Source organism: Gopherus evgoodei, chromosome 2 (assembly GCF_007399415.2).
Source record: "Gopherus evgoodei ecotype Sinaloan lineage chromosome 2, rGopEvg1_v1.p, whole genome shotgun sequence".
Taxonomy (NCBI): domain Eukaryota; kingdom Metazoa; phylum Chordata; order Testudines; family Testudinidae; genus Gopherus; species Gopherus evgoodei.
This window is the reverse complement of record NC_044323.1, coordinates 25,269,485-25,290,194: the sequence shown is the minus strand read 5'-3', so window position 1 is coordinate 25,290,194 and position 20,710 is coordinate 25,269,485. Positions and strand designations below refer to the sequence as shown.

The window sequence follows — 20,710 nt, the reverse complement described above, 5'->3', positions numbered from 1 at the left end:
ATAGTCTAGACAAGCCTACTAAAAGGTGGGTACACAACTGGTTGGAAAAGCACACTCAAAGAGTAGTTATCATTGGTTCATAGTCAGGCTGCAAGGGCATATCAAGTGGGATTCCACTAGGATCTGTCCTGGGTCTGGTTCTATTCAATATCTTCATAAATGATTTGGGTAACGGCTTAGAGAGTACACTTATAAAGTTTGCAGATGATACCAAGCTGAGAAGTGTTGCAAGCACTTTGGAGAACATGATTAGAATTCAAAATGATCTTGGTAAACTGAAGAAATTATCTGAAATAAATAGGATGACATTCAATAAGGACAAATACAGAGTATTACACTTAGGAAGGAATAATCAAGTGCATAAATACAAAATGGGAAATGACTGCCTTGTAAGGAGTACAGTGGAAAAGCATCTGGGGGTGATAGCAGATCACAAATTAACTATGAGTCAACAATGTAATACTGTTGCAAAAAAAGGAAAACACCATTCTGAGATGTATTAGCAGGAGTATTGTAAACAAGATATGAGAAGTAATTCTTCCACTCTACTCAGCACTGTAAGCCCTCAGCTGGAATATTGTGTCTAGTTCTGGGTACCGCACTTTGGGAAAGAAGGGGACAAACTGGAAAAAGTCCAGAGGAGAACAACAAAAATTATTCAAGGTCAAGAAAACATGGCCTATGAGGACAAACTGAAACAATTAGGTTTGTTCAGTCTGGAGAAGAAAAGCTTGAGAGCAGGCATGATAACAGCCTTTAGTTATGTAGAAGACCCACATAAAGAGGAGGGTGATAAATTGTTCTCCTCAACCACTGAGGACAGCACAAGTAATGGGGCTAGAGATTAGGAAAAACTTCCTAATTGTAAAGGTAGTTAAGCAATGGAACAAATTACCTAGGGATGTTGTGGAATCTCTGTCAGAGGAGGCTTTTAAGAACAGGTTAGAAAAATACACAGAAGGTCTAGATAATACTTAGTCTTGATCAGAGCAGGATCCTGGCCTAGATGACTTATCAAGGTCCCTTCCAGTCCTACATTTCTATGATTCTATGATCTCTGCTCACATTGCATCTTCATTTCATATCTCATTTTCCTTCTTCCTCACTACATATGGGCCAATCAAACTTTACTACTCCCTTCATTTTGATCTCCTTTCATGACCACTGGGCTTGGAACAGTCTCCAAATTCTGGTCATGTTATTCAAAACTTTCCTTAAAACTGACTTTTTCCATGTATTCTTTTTCTTCTTTATTAGTATTGTTAGTGTGGACTCACCCACAGTTCTGCTGAGCCTTAGCCAAGTGCTTTGGGAGAATAAGGAAAGTCTAAGAAATGTTTCAAATGGTTGGGAGTACCTCTCACACATGGACCCAGCACATATTATAAGAGGGAGAATTTCAAAGCACATATGCAGCCAGGAGTATTGTAATCAGTCCTAATGTGGGCTTTAAAATAATAAAGCACTTTTAAATAATAACATTAATACTGACCTTAAATATTAACAGAAGGGAAAATGTATAACATCTGTGAAAGGCAAAAGCAAAACACCATCCATGAAGTGTCAAAGAAACCAAGGGTTAAAGGTTATGCATGGAAAAACCATTTCAAAGGATAATGTGTAATAATGACAACAATTTCCATGTCTTGATCACAATGTTTGCATGTGCACCTGAAATCATCTCTCAAATTGGAATTTGTTATTTAACACCACAGTTCAGATAATCCTAGATATAAGGGGAGTTGCTTGGTCAGGAGAAATTTCTCCTTGTCTTGAAGTGCAAAACTTTATTTATGTGAATAATATTTTCCCTGCATTAATGAATTCAATTCTACATGTTTAATTTCTCAGGAATTGAGTAATAACTCAGTCCCACTCTCATCTAACACAGACAAAGCAGCAGATATCACCTTGGAAAAAAGTATTTAGGGTCAAGGCCTTGCACTCTTACTCACATTATGTTGAATAGAAATTTAGGCCCCGATCAAGGAAGGCACTATAAGTAAGTGAGTAGTTCTATTGAAGATAAATTAAGCATGCGCTTAAGTGTATTTCTGGATTAGAGCTTCACTCCATATTTTGTAATAAAGGGACTACATGTGGAAAGTTTGCTCTTTATGGTCCCACAATCAAAAAAGGTAACAAAATTAAGCCAAAGGAATGCTTCCAAGTGGCATTTGTGGTGGTATTTGTCATTATTTTTGGTCACTACAGAATAATTTACAGGTCTATCTCATCTTACATGTATTTAACATGCACAAATTCAGCTTTGCGTGGTTGGCAAAAACAAAAAACAAAACCAAAAAGAGAGAAAGAAAAATAAAAATTTAATACTGTACCTGTAGTGCAGGTGATTCCATCCGCCATTACACTCAATGGAATTTTGACTATACACGATTTTCGCTTTACGCGCTGACTGCGGAACGTAACCCCAGCATAAGATGCGACAGACCTATAATAATAATACTTTGCAACTTCCACCCAACGTTTTCAAAGGTACAGGAGGTCCACCATCTTCCATGAGGACAATTTGGCTTCCCTCTGATTATTGCTAATGGGAGGTAATGGCCATAGTAAACAAAGGCCATATTTGCTAATGGCACTTTTAGCCTCACTGCTATTGAAAACAATGGGGATGGTAGCCATTTTTGAAAGGGCAGTTCTACATGGAGTTCTTTGTAGACATTACTATAGTAAAGCCCATTGAAGAAGTTTCTCTCAGTTATGAAGAAAAATGGCAAAATAAAATCCTAAGAGTTTATTTTCACATTTCTTTATAACCTCCTAGCTATCTAAGCGTTTGTTGACATGGGTTTCATCTATATTTGTTGCATTCTGGTATTCACATTAATATTTGCCTAATGCAGGTGTCCACGGTAATCACTAATAGAGGTGCTCAAATATTATGGCAGGGACACCGAAGACAAAACTCTAAAAGTGTAAAAGTGTTTTTATATACTTATGTTAGTAAGTTAAATTTACAAATCTCTGTAGACATCTAAAAGTACCAATTGCCCAGATTTTGGGGATGTCAGCTGTAACAGATGCACATTTTAAATGCACAGTGATGGTTTATGCCCAATATTCATTCATAAAGTTTCAGAAGGATTTTTATGATATAATCACAAATTATAATTGTGTCATTATGCATAATTGCTGTACACCATTACATCTCATAATTGGATCAGTTCAACTTCTAATTGCAGGTTAGAGATATTTGGTCTAAGTATACATTGGGATATAATTATTCTAATTCCATTATTTTGGGACCTGCAGAATCCAAATTGTAAAGGATTGATGCTTATTTTTGTGGTTTTGGTTTAGAACCTGAAGCTCTTTGAAAGATATTTTTTGTTGCATGGTGAATTGTAGCATGTTTTCACCAGTATAAGGCTGGACTGCAAGTTGGACTCTGCAGTAGTATGAGGAGGAGTAAGAACCCTCCTTATGCCCCTGTGTTGGCTACTTAAAAGTCTAGATCTAAGCACAAAGAAATAGGCATGCATAGTGCAGCAGGGTATGAAGTAGGGAGAAAGTAGATAGGCAGCAAATAGTGAATCCAGACCAGTAGGAGTAGAGGAATCAGAGCCTGGGCTCCACCTCATAATGCACTAGCCAACACAGTTGAGCTGACATGATAGTACTGCAATGGTGTAATTTACTGACACTGCTAAGTGGGTTATTGGCAGTGGGGACAGAATTTGAGATGTCTTCTACTACCTGAGGCTACGTCTTCACTACCCGCCGTATCGGCGGGTAGCAATCGATTTCTCAGGGATCAATATATCGCTTCTCATATAGACGTGATATATCGATCCCCGAACATGCTCCTGTCCACTCTGGCACTCCACCAGCATGAACGGTGGTAGCGGAGTCGACAGGGGGAGCTGCAGACGTCGATCCTGCGCCTTGAGGACGGTAGGTAATTCGATCTAATATACTTCGACTTCAGCTACACTATTCATGTAGCTGAAGTTGCGTATCTTAGATCGATCCCCTCCCCTACTGTAGACCAGCCCTGAGTTAAACAATCCAGCTGTGTTAGCCCAGATTATAGCAGGCTCATCAATCTTTTTATGTGGTCCATCCCACTACTAGACAGGGACAGAGTTTCACAGTGAGCAGGTGTAGTGTACAATACCAGCAACAATCACTAGATCCCTCTGCCCTCAGAACAAGGGGAAGCAGATATATCGCTGCATTACAATGTCTCCTGCACTATTTCTGGGCTGAAGCAGCTTATGCGCCACCTCTTGCTCAGGACAGTGTAAAGGCAAAATGCAGCCATTTACTGACACAATATTAATTAATCAGACTTGGAAGCTTGTTTTAGGCAGAGAACATCACAGGGATTTCCCGTGCCCTAATGGATTTTGATATCAAAATATACATTCCAATGTATATAGCCAGACAAAACATTTGGACCCGTAACAGTGTTTATTCAGGTGGAGTAGATAAAACACTATTTAAGTGTTTCAAAATGAGGTAGGAATAAATTGTTCTAAGCCGAACTTTGATTTACATATTTTCTTTATCATTACCATTTCATACAATAGATTAAGCAATCCTAAATTAAATAAAGTTCTGCATCTGTGAACCTTTATATTTAGTAGTGCAATTAAAGGATAATCATTGTGGCATTGGACTGCACAAAGCAATAAATTGCAGGTAATTAAAAGCCAAAGCAATACTGAGGTGTTTTAATAACCTCAAAAGCCATTTTATTGTGATTATAAACCAAAACTTCCTGTTCTACAACCAGATTAAAAAGAGAGCATATGGTGTGTGAGGGCTCTTAACTGACCATTTTCTCCTCCATTTTATTGTCGGTACTGATTTGGAATTTGAAATAACTTAGTGTTCACTCCTATTGTATGTGTGACAGCCAGGCAAAGACACTTGCATGTTTTTTTCCTGTGCTTTCCACACTGTAGATGGCACAAACCATTTTCCAATAAAAAATATCAAAATGATTAATTATCCAGTTTTTATAGAATAATAGAAGGTCTAATTAGAGACAGGTTCTTCTATGCTTTAATATGGCTAAATTCAGCAGTTGGTGCGGGACAGTAAAAGAAAGAGGAACTTCCAACAAATGATAAATAGGAACTATGGGCATTAACTGGCAAACTATTAAGGGATTTTAACACAAAATGAACCATATATTTTTCACTTCTGTAGACATCAATGTATCAGAAATCCACGTATATAGTTCTGCGTCCTTTTAGTAAATCCATTTGGCTTTTAGGACTAAAACAACTGCATAATTCTAGCTCAGGAACAAACATAAGAAGAATTAAATATAGCAGATACTGTATTTCTTGCTCTAGACTTCATCTGTAAAATGTGCTAGATGTCACTTGTTTTTGGACAATAGTGGTCCCATTTGGAGTGTTAGGGACAATTACATATCAGACTCTCAATCAGCTAATCAAACCACAGTGTGTGACTAGTAGGTCTATTCAGGCAGAGATTTTCAATGGCAACAAAAGGAGTTAGGTGGTCAAGTCCCATGAATTCCCATAGTAGTTGGGTGCCCTGTTCCCTTGGCTGCTTTGAAAATCCCCATGCAGACTCCTTGCTTCTACTTGGAAAACACTCAGGAAATTCCTTTAGAACATAAGGCTCAGTGAATAGTATCCTATTGGGTTTATGGCAGCAGCTGGTCTTCTTTAGGAGTGGAATATATTGGATTGTATAACTAAATTGTTTCCCTTTACAACCATTGAGATCCCTGGATGATTTCTATCTGGTGTTCTAAACTGGAAGCTGAATGTATTCAGGCAGTTCAATCAGTTTCATCACTAACTGATTTCTTTTATAACTGTAAAAAGAGCGAGGAGTATTTGTGGCACCTTAGAGACTAACACATTTATTTGAGCATAAGCTTTGGTGGGCTAAAATCCACTTCATCGGATGCATGCAGTGGAAAATACAGTAGGAAGATATATAAATACACAGAGAACATGAAAAAATGGGTGTCACCATACCAACTCTAACGAGGGCTATTATCAGCAGGAGAAAAAAAAACTTTTGCAGTGATAATCAGGATGATCCATTTCCAACAATTAACAAGAAGGTGTGAGTAACAGTAATAGGAATAATTCTACTTTGTGTAATGACCCATCCACTCCCAGTCTTTATTCAAGCCTACTTTAATGGTGTCCAGTTTGCAAATTAATTCCAATTCAGCAGTTACTCATTGGAGTCTATTTTTGAAGGTTTTTTGTTGTAATATTGCCACTTTTAGGTCTGTAATTGAGTAACCAGAGAGATTGAAGTGTTCTCCGACTGCTTTTAGAATGTTATAATTCTTGACATCTGATTTGTGTCCATTTATTCTTTTGCACAGAGACTGTCCAGTTTGGCCAATGTAAATGGCAGTGGGGCATAACTGTGAGAGCCAGCCACTTAGAACCCTAACTGAAACTGAAGAATCATTATACTAGACACTGCACAAACATTCAGTAACAGACAGTCCATGCCTTGGTAAGTTTACAGTCTAAATGTACAAGATGGACAAAAAGGTTAGCAGGGAATTAGAGGAACAAACATTCAGTGACTTGCCCAAGGTGACACAGTAAGTCAGTGGCAAAGCCAAGAACACAACCCCTGTTACCTGACTCAGAGTTCAGTGCCCTATACGCTAGATCACTCTGCCTCACTATATTTTGGGTAGGGCTACACTTGCAGCTGTACAGCGCTGGGAGTTACAGTTGTCTTCGTACAGCTGTGTAGGGAAAGCGCTGCAGTGTGGCCACACTGACAGCTACCAGTGCTGCAGTGTGGCCACATTTGCAGCATTTGCAGAGCTGCTGGAAGTGGCTGAATAGGCATTCTGATACCTCCGAATACCTCTGGAGGCCAATTACAGCGCTTTTAGTGGCCACACTGGTGGAGCAGAGCTGCATCACCAGCACTGCAATCGTTATACCCCAGGCAGAGCAGGAGTACAGCCAGCGCTGCAGCCAGGGAGATGCAGCGCTGTATGTGCCTTGCAAGTGTGGACAGTGAGTAAGTTGCAGGGCTGTAAACTCACCACCAGCGCTGCAACTCTCCAGTGTAGCCAAGCCCTAAGGGTATGGCTACACTCGGAACTTCAAAGCGCTGGCGCGGCAGCGCTTTGAAGTGTGAATGTGGTCGCAGCGCCAGCGCTGGGAGAGAGCTCTCCCAGTGCTGCACGTACTCCAGCTCCTCATAGGGATTAGCTTGCAGTGCTGGGAGTTGCGCTCCCAGCACTGCGGCACTGTTTACACTGGCTCTTTGCAGTGCTGTATCTTGCAGAGCTCAGGGGTGTGTTTCTTTCACACCCCTGAGCGAGAAAGTTGCAGCGCTGTAAAGCGCCAGTGTAGCCAAGCCCAAACACAGCAGAGTGCTTCCACAGAGATCAGGGATGTGAGTATGTTGTGTTAACACAGAGAGTCAGTCAGGGTATGGCTACAGTGAGTTGTCTTAAAATCGGAGAGCTCAAAGACTGTCAACTCTAGCTGGCCTTATTAAGGGTGCTTTAGTTTCGGGAAACTATGTTGGTACTAACTCCAGAACAAATTTGTGGTTGTATTTTCTTTTCTGCTAGTGCCAATCTTCAATTTAAGTGACTCCAAATAGAATTCAAAAATAGGGTAACACCCCCCCTCCATTTTCTCACACTTAGTCTCTCTAGGGTAACCACATGATATATGATAAAACTTTCAGAGGAAGTGGGTATTCACCCACGAAAGCTCATGCTCCAAAACGTCTGTTAGTCTATAAGGTGCCACAGGATTCTTTGCGAACTTTCAGATAATAATCCATGTCCAGGTTGAGAGTAGAATGAACAAATGTCATCCCAAAAGGTAAATGTTTGGAATGTCCTAAAAGATGGGGAAAAAGAGTTGCAATGGGAATAATTTCTCATCCACAGCAAAGGTATAACATATGAGAAACTGGATTAATTTTGTTAATAATGGTGTTCGATTTAGTGATTTTTTTTTTAAATAGGCTACATTTCATTTGTGTGATTCAGTTGGGCTATCAAATATGGTGGCAAGCTACCAACTCTGTAGTAGCCTAGTTGTATACAAGATATAACACTAATCTTAATTATGACCCACAAATGAAAGCACATATAGATTTTCAACTGGATCAAAATGCAGAGTTTCGCTGACTATATTTATACAAACTGAGGAATTAACTTCAAATGAATGAAGATTCTTTTCTTGTCACTAGTTAAATTCCTATTCATAGAGAGAACATGCAATTGACCACCTCCTTCTGCGGTGCAGCCAACAGGTATTCTGGGAATAGTAACCTAAATGAGCATCTTGAATTTTACAAGAGCAAAATACACCTATTTGAGCAGAAAGCATGAAAATATCATTGTTATAGGATGCTCAGTGACAACAAGCATAACGCTGCAATTAAATATCTGTAAATGTTTCAAAGTATGTCTCTTTTTCGTTGATACGCATCTCCAGAAAAAGGTTTTCCTTCACTCCATTCAAACTTGAGTAGGGTTCTCACTTCCCTAAAGAAATTACTTTGGGATGGTAATGCCATGATTCATATATATTTTATTCACCACTTAATTTTGCAATGTTTTTATTATTATTTGCATTTGTGTGCAAAAAATTAATTATTTAGGATCCTCTAGGCTCCCACATTCTGCCAGGCGTTGTAAAAATGTAGTTAAATAGAAGACCTGTCATGAAGAACTTACAACTTAAATAGACAATAAAGACACTGGGTCAGAAGGGAACTAAAGATGAAGTGACTAGCAGAGACAGGATCCGCAGACTCCTAGTTTATTGCTTTATCTGCTAGACCACAAGACCCATCTCTGTGTATAACCGCATACTTTTCTCCACATAACAGCTACAAAAAGTCCATCGCAGATACAGATACAAAATACATTCAACCAACAACTGGCCGGGAAGAGGAGCAAGCACTGACAAATTGTAGTTTGTTTTCTTGTTTTGTTTTCTTACACTGAATAAGCAAGTAAAGTTTACAGAGAATCATTTACAAGCTGCTGTTTCTTTTCCAATGATACCAAACCAGAAATGATGCAGAGAACCTTCAATTGATGCACAATGCAAAAATTGCCTGATTCCCTCTCCTCACACAAGAAAATGTCGAATCCCATGAAGATTCCCATTGCTCTTCTCACAATAACATGTTTGGTTGCTTAAGTGACTAAGATAATTTGAGCAATCACGTTGTTGTTTTTTTAGAGCATTGTTCTGGCCTTTAGTTGTTGAGAAAGGCTTCAAAATGTAAATGACTGCTGGGGTTGATGTTTGACTTAAGAATCAATGGCTCTTCATAGTCCTTCTATACCTGTTAACTCTCTTCATCCATGTCAGCCTATGAAGATATTTCCAGTCTGCCAACAAGTCATATGATCTTGATCTTATATTGAGATCTACTTCAGTTAGGAACTGCTTGCACGTTAACATCTATAACATAAGATGGCATGTCCCATGACACACAGATATGATTAAAAACAGTAACTTAATTCACCACATGATACATATATGTTTTCAGTCTTTAGCCTCCCTCATGGGTCTGGGGTCCTGTTGCACGGTTCCTGCTCCTGTTATGGGTGTTGTTGCTTTATATAATATGAATGGGGCAGGTGAGAGAATAGATAATACACCTGAAGTGCTAAAAAAATGTGACATAAGAACAGCCATATTGTGTCAGACCAAAGTTCCATATAGCCTAGTATCCTGTCTTCTGACAGTGGCCAATGGCAGGTGCCCCAGAAGGAATGAACAGAACAAGAAACGATCAAGTGATCCATCCCCTGTAGCCCATTCCCCAGTTTCTGGCAAAGAGAGATATGCGCTAGAGGATTATTTAGAATTGTCAGCTTTGATGATGGCATAACCCACATAAAGGAGGTGGCATTGTGGCTGTACCATGTAATGACAAGCTGATTCTCTCTCTGTGATATTGGCTAAATAAATAAATAAGATCCTCAAACCCAGATGATCATTCAGTCGTCTCATTCCTTCTTCATCTAGGAGAAGGAGAAAGTGGGTCTTATTTTACAGAAGGGATATTGAAAACAATTACATCATCTTGATAATGTATTATCAATATTATTTCTTTACAGTGTAATTATTGATCATCAAAATAGTAAGAACAGCACAATACATGTGGTTATATTGAAAATATGTGCATATTTTTCCCATTGTATCCATTGTGTTTCAGAGCTGTAGGACAGAAGTCTATAATGTGTATGTGAGCATATGTTTGGGCTGAACAATAACCCATCATAAATATGAGGAATTGATAGCCTAATAAAGTTCAGACTCACAAAAATTCCTTGATAAAAATATGATGTCTATGAAAGTCTGTATTGCATATCACATTGCATCTTGCTTTTCAGCCAGCTCCGGGATGGGATTCTCAAAGAGATTCAGTGTTGTTTTACTAGGCTCGATGGAAGTTACTATTTACTTCAATGGGAACAGAGTTACGCTAATGCTGAGCACATCTGACAACACAATCACTCGCAGTTTAGAGTTTTTCATTTTTTAATCTGTTTAGTTTTTGGTGAAATGCGTAGGTAATATAAATGTCACCGATTTTGTTCTGGAAGACACTTTTTGACAAGTGATAATTTGAAAAAATTGAGATTGGTCAGAATACATGAAAATGTATCTGCTATCTGGCATTATTATTGACTGAATTTCTACGTATTAAGTAGTTGGACTTTACCTTTAAGGGGGAAAGAGTAAGTAGTCTTAAGAATGCCATGTGAAAGCTATTTCTCCCTGTTAGGGAAAGGGTTGAGAAGTGAATTTGGGTTTTTTTAGACTGAACAGATGGCAACTGTGGCACACTCCTCTGTTTTACAATGGACTGTTATAACTTGTCTGTATTTAAATAAAATATCTTTTTTTTGGTTTATCTTGAATGTGAATCTCTTACCATAGTTAAACAGAATCAGATTTAGCAGCTCACCAAAATTCAGAAAAATATTCCCTCGCTCTGCAGGTTCTCGCCTTCTGAAGAAGGCACTGCTAGTGACCCTCTTTTCAGGATGTTTAGCTGTTTATAATAATAGGGACACTGTTTCCCCTCCTTTCTCCCACAATTCAGGGCAACATACTTATAAACTTTTCCAAAGTGGTGACTACTTTTAATGGACATGTACAGAAATAATTATAATTATAATTACAATTATTATTATTGTTATTGTTATTATTGCACCAAGATCAGGGTGCCATTGTGCTAAGCATTGTACAAACAGAGAGTAGTTGACAGTCCCTTCCCTGAAAGAGCTTTCAATCTAAATAGACATACAAAGTGGAAGGGAACGAGTATACAGGGGCGGCTCCAGGCACCAGCACACCATGCGCATGTCTGGGGCGGCAAGCCACGGGGGGTGCTCTGCCAGTCGCCGCTAGGGCAGCAGGCAGGTTGCCTTCGGCAGCACACCTGCAGAGGGTCCGCTGGTCCCACGGCTTCGGTGGACCTCCCGCAGGCTGCTGCCAAATCCGCAGGACCGGGGACCTCCAGCAGGCAAGCTGCCGAAGGCAGCCTGCCTGCCGTGCTTGGGGCGGCAAAATACCTAGAGCCGTCCCTGTGAGTATAACATAAAAACAGAGCCAGCAGAGGGCTGGCTGGCAAATGCCATGTGAGACCTATGATTTTGGGCAGGCTGGGGACTAGAGCCCAGTCCTCAGTGGGCAGAACTGAACTTGGGATCTTTGAAGCTTACTGCATGAGCTAAAAGCCACATAGCTGTTAGCTTAGGCTGTAGCAGATTCATTAATCTCTAAGTGGTCTTGGTGTCACTAGAGGGGACAGAACACCGTACCCAAGAAATGTGGAGGTTACATATGCTCCTGTCATCTTGAGAGTTTATCTGGCCTTGGGGGCTGGATCTGTCCCAGAATATTTTATTCCACAAGCCCACTTGGCTCAAGGGTGGATAAGGGGATGCTACATGGGTTCTAGTATGCCCTGGAGAGAAGGGCATATGGGCATCCCGAGGTCATATGGAACCCTATTAATAACTTCCTGAACTACAATGGCTAAGATAGCAGCACATATTTTGAATACTGCAAATGGAGATGAGCCTGAACCACAAAGATACAGATAGAATCATAGAAATGTAGGACTGGAAGGGACCTTGATAGGTCATCTACTCCAGTCCCCTGCACCAGTGGTCTCTAAACTTTTCACGTCCAAGATCACTTTTTTAATCTAAGGGCAACCAAGGATCTACCCAGACCCTTCCCCGAGGCCCCGCCCTTCCCCAAAACCCCACTCCGCTCATTCCATCCTGCTCTCTCTCTGTTGCTCACTCTCCCACACCCTCACTCACTTTCACCTGGTGGGGGCATGGGGTGCTGGCTGTGGGCTGGGGCTGAGGGATTTGCACTGTGGCTCTGGGCTCAGCCTGGGGCAAGAGGTTGGTGTGCAGGAGGGGATGAGGAGTTCAAGCTCTAGGTGGGAGTTTGAGTGCAGGAGGGGACTCTGGGCTGGGCAGAATGTTGGATGCAGGAGGGGGTGCAGGGTGCTTGGAGAGGGTCAGGGTTGGGGTGATGGCTCTGGGAGGGGTCTCCGGGCTGGGGCAGAGTGTTGGGTTTCAGGGGGGAGTACAGGGTGCTGTCTCTGGGAGGAAGGTCAGGGCTAGGGCTTGGGATGTAAGAGGGGGTTCAGGGTTGGGATGCAGCCTCCTACAGGGCAGTACTTACCTCTAGCAGCTCCCAGTCAGCAGCGGGCACAGTGAGACTAAGACAGGCTCCCTGCCTACCCCTGCCCCACACCACTCTCGGAAGGCTTCAAAGCACCCCTGCGGCCCCTGGAAGGGGTGAGGGGGCACATGGCTCCACACTCTGCATCTCTCTGCAAGCACCATCCCTGCAACTCTCCCAGCCAATGGGAGCTGTGCGGGTGGTCCTTGCAGGCAGGAGCAGTGCACAGAGGGAGACACCCACCCACCCCAACCCCTGGGGCTACGGGGCTGCACTGGCCGCTTCTGGAAGTGGCATGGGGCCAAGATAGGCAGAGAGTCTGTCTTAGGGACAGTCACACTGCACTACCACTGGACATTGTGACTGGGAGATCTTCTGGGATCAATCAGTCAATAGTGATTGACCAATTGGTGACCATTGATATAGACCATCCATGACAGGTGTTTGTTCAACCTCTTCTAAAAAATCTCCAATGACGGAGATTCCACAACCTCCCTAGGCAATTTATTCCAGTGCTGAACTACCCTTATACTTAGGAATTTTTTCTTAATATGTAACATAAATCTACCTTGTTGCAATTTAAGACCATTACTACTTCTCCTCAGTAGGTAAGGAGAACAATTTATCACCCTCCTCTGTACATGGGTCTTTTACGTACTTGAAGATTGTTACCATGTCTGCCCTCAGTCCTTTCTTCTCCAGAATAACAAACATTTTTTTTCAATCTGTCCTCGTAGGTCATGTTTTCTGGACCTTGAATAATTTTTGTTACTCTCCTCTGCACTTTCTCCAATTTCCCACATCTTTCCTGAAGTGTAGTGCCCATAACAGGACACAATACTCTAGCTGAAGCATTATCAGTGTTGAATAGAGTGGAATTACGTCTTATGTCTTGCTTACAACACTTCTGCTGATACATCCCAGAATGATGTTTGCCTTTTTTGCAACAGTGTTACAGCTGACTTATGTTTAGTTTGTGATCCACTATAACCTTCAGTACTGATTTTCTGCAGTATTCCTTCATAGGCAGTCATTTCCCACGTTGTATTTATGCAGTGGATTATTCCTGCCTAAGCGTAGTGCTTTGCATTTGTCATTACTGAATGTCATCCTATTTATTTCACATCATTTTGAATTCCAGTCGCGTTCTCCAAAGTGCTTGTAACCCCTCTCAGCTTGGTATTATCCACAAACTTTATGAGCAGCAAAGAGTCTTGTGGCACCTTATAGACTAACAGAGGTTCTGGAGCATGAGCTTTTGTGGGTGAATACCCACTTCGTCGGATGCATGTACTTTGCAAGTGTACTCTGTACACCATTAGCATTGAATAGAATCAGATACAAGAGAGATCCCTGTGGGACCTCACTTGATATGCCCTTCCAGCGTGACTGTGAACTACTCTTTGAGTACACTTTTCCAACCAGAGGCATGCCCACCTTTTAGTAGGTTCGTCTAGGCTATATTTCTCTAGTTTCTTTATGAGAAGGTCACGTAAGACAGAATCAAAAACCTTACTAAAATCAAGATCTATCACATCTACTGCTTCACCCTCTCCACAAGGCTTGTTACCCTGTCAAAGAACATAAGAACATAAGAATGGCCATATTGGGTCAGATCAAAGGTCCATCTAGCCCAGTATCCTGTCTACCGACAGTGACCAATGCCAGGTGCCCCAGAGGGAATGAACCTAACAGATAATGATCAAGTGATCTCTCTCCTGCCATCCACCTCCACTCTCTGACAAACAGAATCTAGGGACACCATTCCTTACCTATCCTGGCTAATAGCCATTAATGGACTTAACCTCCATGAATTTATCCAGTTCTCCTTTAAACCCTGTTATAGTCCTAGCCTTCACAACCTCCTCAGACAAGGAGTTCCACAAGTTGACTGTGTGCTGTGTGAAGAACTTCCTTTTATTTGTTTTTAAACCTGCTACCCATTAATTTCATTTGGTGGCCCCTAGTTCTTGTATTATGGGAATAAGTAAATAACTTTTGCTTATCCACTTTCTCCACATCACTCATGATTTTTATACCTCTATCATATCCCCCTTAGTCTCCTCTTTTCCAAGCTGAAAAGTCCTAGCCTTTTTAATCTCTCCTCATATGGGACCCATTCCAAACCCCTAATCATTTTAATTGCCCTTTTCTGAAACCTTTTCTAGTGCCAGTATATCTTATATGAGATGAGGAGACCACATCTATACGCAGTATTCAAGATGTGGGCATACCATTGATTTGTATAAGGGCAATAATATATTTTCCGTCTTATTCTGTATCCCCTTTTCAATAATTCCTAACATCCTGTTTGCTTTTTTGACTACCTCTGCACACTGTGTGGATGTCTTCAGAGAACTATCCACAATGACTCCAAGATCTTTTTCCTGATTCAGTACAGCTAATTTAGCCCCCATCATATTGTATGTAGAGTTGGGGTTATTTTTTCCAATGTACATTACTTTACATTTGTCCACATTAAATTTCATTTGCCATTTTGTTGCCCAATAACTTAGTTTTGTGGGATCTTTTTGCAGTTCTTCACAGTCTGTTTTGGTCTTAACCATCTTTAGCAGTTTAGTATCATCTGCAAACTTTGCCACCTCACTGTCTACCCCTTTCTCCATATCATTTATAAATAAATTTAATAAGATTGGTCCTAAGACTGACCCTTGGGGAACACCACTAGTTACCCCTCTCCAGTCTGAGAATTTACCATTTATTCCTACCCCTTGTTCCGTCTTTTAACCAGTTCCCAATCCATGAAAGAACCTTCCCTTTTATACCATTACAACTCAATTTACGTAAGAGCCTTTGGTGAGGGACCTTGTCAAAGGCTTTCTGGAAATCTAAGCACACTATGTCCACTGGATCCCCCTTGTCCACGTTGGTTGACCCCTTCAAAGAAATCTAATGGATTAGTAAGACACAATTTCCCTTTACAGAAACCATGTTGACTTCTTGTCCAACAATTTATGTTTTTCTGTGTGTCTGACAATTTTATTCTTTACTGTTGTTTCAACTAATTTGCCTGGTACTGACTTACCGGTCTGTAATTGCCAGGCTCACCTCTAGAGCCCTTTTTAAATATTGGTGTTACATTAGCTATCTTCCAGTCATTGGGTACATAAGCCAATTTAAAGGACAGGTTACAAACCATAGTTAATAGTTCCACAACTTTACCTTTGAGTTCTTTCAGAATTCTTGGGTGAATGCCATCTGGTCCCGGTGACTAGTTAATGTTAAGTTTATCAATTAATTCCAAAACTTCCTCTAGTGACACTTCAATCTCTGACAGTTCCTCAGATTTGTCACCTATAAAGGATGGCTCAGGCTTGGGAATCTCCCTAACATCCTCAGCCGTGAAGACTGAAGCAAAGAAGCCATTTAGTTTCTCCGTGATGACTTTATCATCTTTAAGTGCTACTTTTGTATCTTGATCATCCAGGGGCCCCACTGGTTGTTTAGCAGGCTTCTTGCTGCTGATGTATTTAAAAAACATTTTGTTATTACCTTTTGAGTTTTTGGCTAGCCGTTCTTGAAACTCTTCTTTGCTTTTCTTATTACATTTTTACATTTTATTTAGCAGTGTTTATGCTCCTTTCTATTTACCTCACTAGGATTTGACTTGAACTTTTTAAAAGATGTCTTTTTATCTCTTACTGCTTCTTTTACATGATTGTTAAGCCACGGTGGCTCTTTTTTAGTTCTTTTACTGTGTTTCTTAATTTGGGGTATACATTGAAGTTGGGCCTCTATTATAGTGTCTTTAAAAAGGGTTCATACAGCTTGCAGGGATTTCACTTTAGTCACTGTATCTTTTAATTTCTGTTTAACTAAACCCCTCATTTTTGCGTAGTTCCCCTATTTGAAATTAAATGCCACAGTGTTGGGCTGTTGAGATGTTCTTCCCACCACAGGGATGTTAAATGTTATTATATTATGGTCACTATTTCCAAGCAGTCCTGTTATATTTACCTCTTGGACCAGCTCCTGCGCGCTACTCAGGACTAAATTGAGAGTTGCCTCTCCCCTTGTGGGTTCTTGTACCAGCTGCTCCAAGAAACAGTCACTTAAAGTATTGAGAAATTTTGTCTCTGCTGTTAGGTTGGTTTGACATGATTTGTTCTTGACCAGTTCATGTTGACTATTACTTATCATCTTATTTTCTTCTAGGTTCTTACAAATCGATTGTTTGATATTTTGTGCCATTGTCTTTCCAAGTACTGAAATTAAGTTGAGTGGTCTATAATTCCCTGGGTTGTTCTTATTCTCCTTTGTATAGATAGGTACTATTTTTGTCCTTTTCCAGTCCTCTGGGAGTGTGGTTCATGTTTTCGTAAAGCAAAATACTCTACAGTTTGAGAAAGCACGGCTGCCAGCCAGCTGCATGTGAACAGGGCCATCTCCAGGCACCAGCGCAGCAAGCAGGTACTCAGGGTGGCCAACGGAAAGGGGCGGCACATCCGGCTCTTTGGCAGCAATTTGGCAGCGGGTCCCTCAGTCCCTCTGGGAGGGAAGGATCTCCCGCCAAATTGCCGACGAATAATGAAGCAGCGGCAGTAAAGCTGCCATCGAAGTGCCACCGGTTGTGGCTTTTTTTTCCCCGCTGCTTGGGGCAGCAAAAACACTGGAGCTGGTCCTTCATGTGAAGGTAAAAGGACCAATTAATAGATGTATAAGACAGCAGAGTTCACCCCACAGTAAATGATATAATAAGGTGATGGATCTGGGATTGTTGCCTGGGTATATTACATTGGCCAGAAGAGTGTTTCTTTAACCAGGTGTAATCACAGGTGCTAGAACTAGGGGTGCTGAGGGTGCTGCTGGGGGCGGGGGGTGAGAGACAAGGAACAGGGGTGTCTGGAACAGTCTGTGTACAGTAGTAATGTCGCCACACAGTCAGGAGCTTGCTGTAAACTGGAGAGAATGAGATTCTAATCTCACACCAGTTTTACTCCAGTAATGAACTTTGATGGTGTTACTGCTGACCTATGCACATGTAAGGGAGATCCAAATCAGGCCCTCTCTTGTACATCCCTGAAGGCCAACAGGGCAGCCACAGGCTGCCTTTATACTTATTTTTCATATACATCTTTTTAAAGGTGTAATATGAACTACTCTTCATCTTCTTCCTCAGCCCCCTTACAAAGGCAGTAGGTAGTCAACTAGTGCATCTTTGCCTTGTCTCAGTGTGCCATTGGCTCTGAAAAAGGGATAACTGTGCCCTCCTTTCTCAATTCCTTTGTCCATATCAAATGGAAAATGACTCACAAATGGTGCTAACCAGGGCAAAGCAAGTAACTTTCAGTGGATTCATTGGAATCTGGATTGATCAGACTATTAGCCTATTTAGGCTTTTGTTTTATAATCCAGTTAAGTGACTAACACAAGAGAATTCAGCTGATTTAGGTACCTCATAGTAATTTACACATCAGTAGATATTGAGTTGGATTGATAATGAATTGACATTATTTGCTGACATTTAGGCAAGTTAAACTTTAAATGTGCTTCTGGTATTTTCATATAACTGTATAATAGAAAATACTTCTTAGCACAAATCTTCACTAAGTAATTAAGCAGAGAAAAGAACAACTTGCAATTTTTTCTTAAAGGATGCCTAGGACTGAGCAGATGAGGGGGAGTTAATTGCAATTTAATTATTAATTAGACAAAGGGAAGCAATCCTCATGCATACAAATATTCATGGAAAGACCTTTCCAAACAGAATATTTTCTATGTATTAGGTAAAACTCTTCTATATTTCATTATAGATAAAAGTCAAAATCCTCCTTTTTGTTGCTGACTAGAGGCCTATTGACTTCAACTGATTTTGGATGAGAACAGTTTGTGAATAATGGGCATACAGTCAACGATTCAGAATGCTGTGTAATTGTTAGACATGAATATTTAAAAAAAAGGTCTGCTTTGAATCTATAATTTTAAAAAATGGGATTAAAATTGTATTAAAAAGGTAATAAATACATTTCTGACAAAGTCAGAGCACAAGTGAAAGACTCCATGTGCTACCTTTTAAGGCAAAAGGGACTCCTTTTGCTCAATATAAATGTTCTGACTGAAAGGTCAGAAGACAAGAAGCGTTTCTCACCATGTCGATGTGTTCAATAAAAATCTCACTCTGCTTGCATGTCTGAGTTTCCTTATATCCTTCCAAACTTCCAGAGTATTGGTGAGTAGTAGGTGATGTTTCTTACTTTAGCATTTTTCATAGAATCACTCTTCGTGCTAAAGACTCTAGATTCAAAGAAAAGCTGGTATATTTGAGTGATCTTCTGCACAAACATTGTCTTTGGAGGATGAACCTGTATTTTCCTCATATTACCCTGTGGAAATCCGGAGAGTGCCCCTATCTTTTCCTAAGAATAGGTAGTGATGCCAGTTACTGATTTGGTTAAGACAGCTGTTCAGCCATCAGAATCAGCACCTTGAGTCCTAAAGAGAAATATTTAGAATCTGATCCTGCACTCTGATATATGTGTGCAGATTCTTGTGCCCATGAAGTCAAGAGGGCACATGTTCGAGAGTCAGCCTACATCAGGATCAGGGTCATTACTGGACATTTTTCCAACTCTCACTACTAACCTACAATTTAACATGACTAGGAGCTGCTATTTAAGAGTTTTAAAAAAGTAGGAGGGATGTTGAAAATCAGGACTGAGGTATATTAATGGAACAATTATTCTGTCCATATTTGAATCTGACACACTTAACCAGCTGGTCAAATCCTTCCCAATCTTCTGTGTAATTGCTCCATAGGGGAGAAAAATATGGAAGTCAAACATTTGAAACGGGCACTTCAGTAGAGATTCTAAACAGGTGTATGAACTATTTCTGAGGTTTAATATAGCCTTTTTGTGGAAACACCTGATGCATATGCTGAGCTAGATTTGTCATGCTGGCTCCCACACTGTTTAGAATTGTGTAACAGAGCATGTCTGCTAAAGCTTAAAATATGAACTGTGAAAAGAAACCACTGCTTAAAGGGGAAGGGAAGTTTTGTTTTTTTTTAAAGCACACTAGGTCTTACTAAGCTTCTGTAAGATTATTCATTATTTGTATTATGGTAGTATCCACGGCATTACAATTGTGACCACAAGATTCTAAACTATAATCTACATTGCAAAAGCCTGTATACAAATTAACAAACTGAAAAGATGAATGAACAGCATCTCTTCCTTAGTGTATTGAAAAGTAAGTCAATGCCCATACAATTTCATAAAACATTTACCTCTAGGTCTTCAAAACAGTGCACAGCTTTTCTGTTTGTGTAACTCTCATGAAAATTAACTGGAGAAAATCAAATAAATCCCATCTGGCATTTAAAAATGTAACTGATTGCATCTCCTTTTTTTAAACAAAAAAAATAATTTTTATGACAGTCTATTTAAAAATACACTGACTATTAACTTCATAGAAGTTCTTTGTTATTTTCTACAGTTCACAGAATACAAGGTATCTTAACATTATTAGCAGGGGACTTAAAATATTATTGGATTATGACAGTCCTTTGAGATTCAGCTATTTTTAAACCTTGTGGCAAAATTTTAAATTCAGAAGTGATATTGCATAGAAAACAATAAAGATAATTGAGTTCCTAAATGATTAAGCATTTTATTTTCCCCTGGTGTATTATATCAGTGTATATTTTAACACAATGGCAACATAATAGAAGAAAATGGGCCAGATTCATTATTGTGAATCCATGGAGTTTCCTTAGGGATGGATTTAGCTCTATATGTGTTCACAAACCAATGAACTAAGAACAGAAACTCCAGTAACAAAGCTGCCATTGCTCATTTAAACCTTCAGTCTTCACAGCAGTTGGAAGAGTACCACATGAAAAGCAGTCACATTATCCAGAGGGCAGAATTCCCAAAACAGGAAAGAACCATAGTTATAATTTGTAAAGAAGATGGAACTGATAGCAAGGTATCTTAAAATATGGGATAGATAAGGCAGCAGGTGACAGGATGGTCTTCTGTGGACTATGAAAA

General features: G+C 40.2%; 1 long non-coding RNA gene across 3 annotated transcripts in view; it reads right to left on the bottom strand.

Moving 5' to 3' along the window:
- Window positions 1-20,710, bottom strand: part of LOC115645467 — a 201,624-nt gene that overhangs the window by 48,012 nt on the left and 132,902 nt on the right. The gene's annotated exons all lie outside the window — the stretch shown is intronic.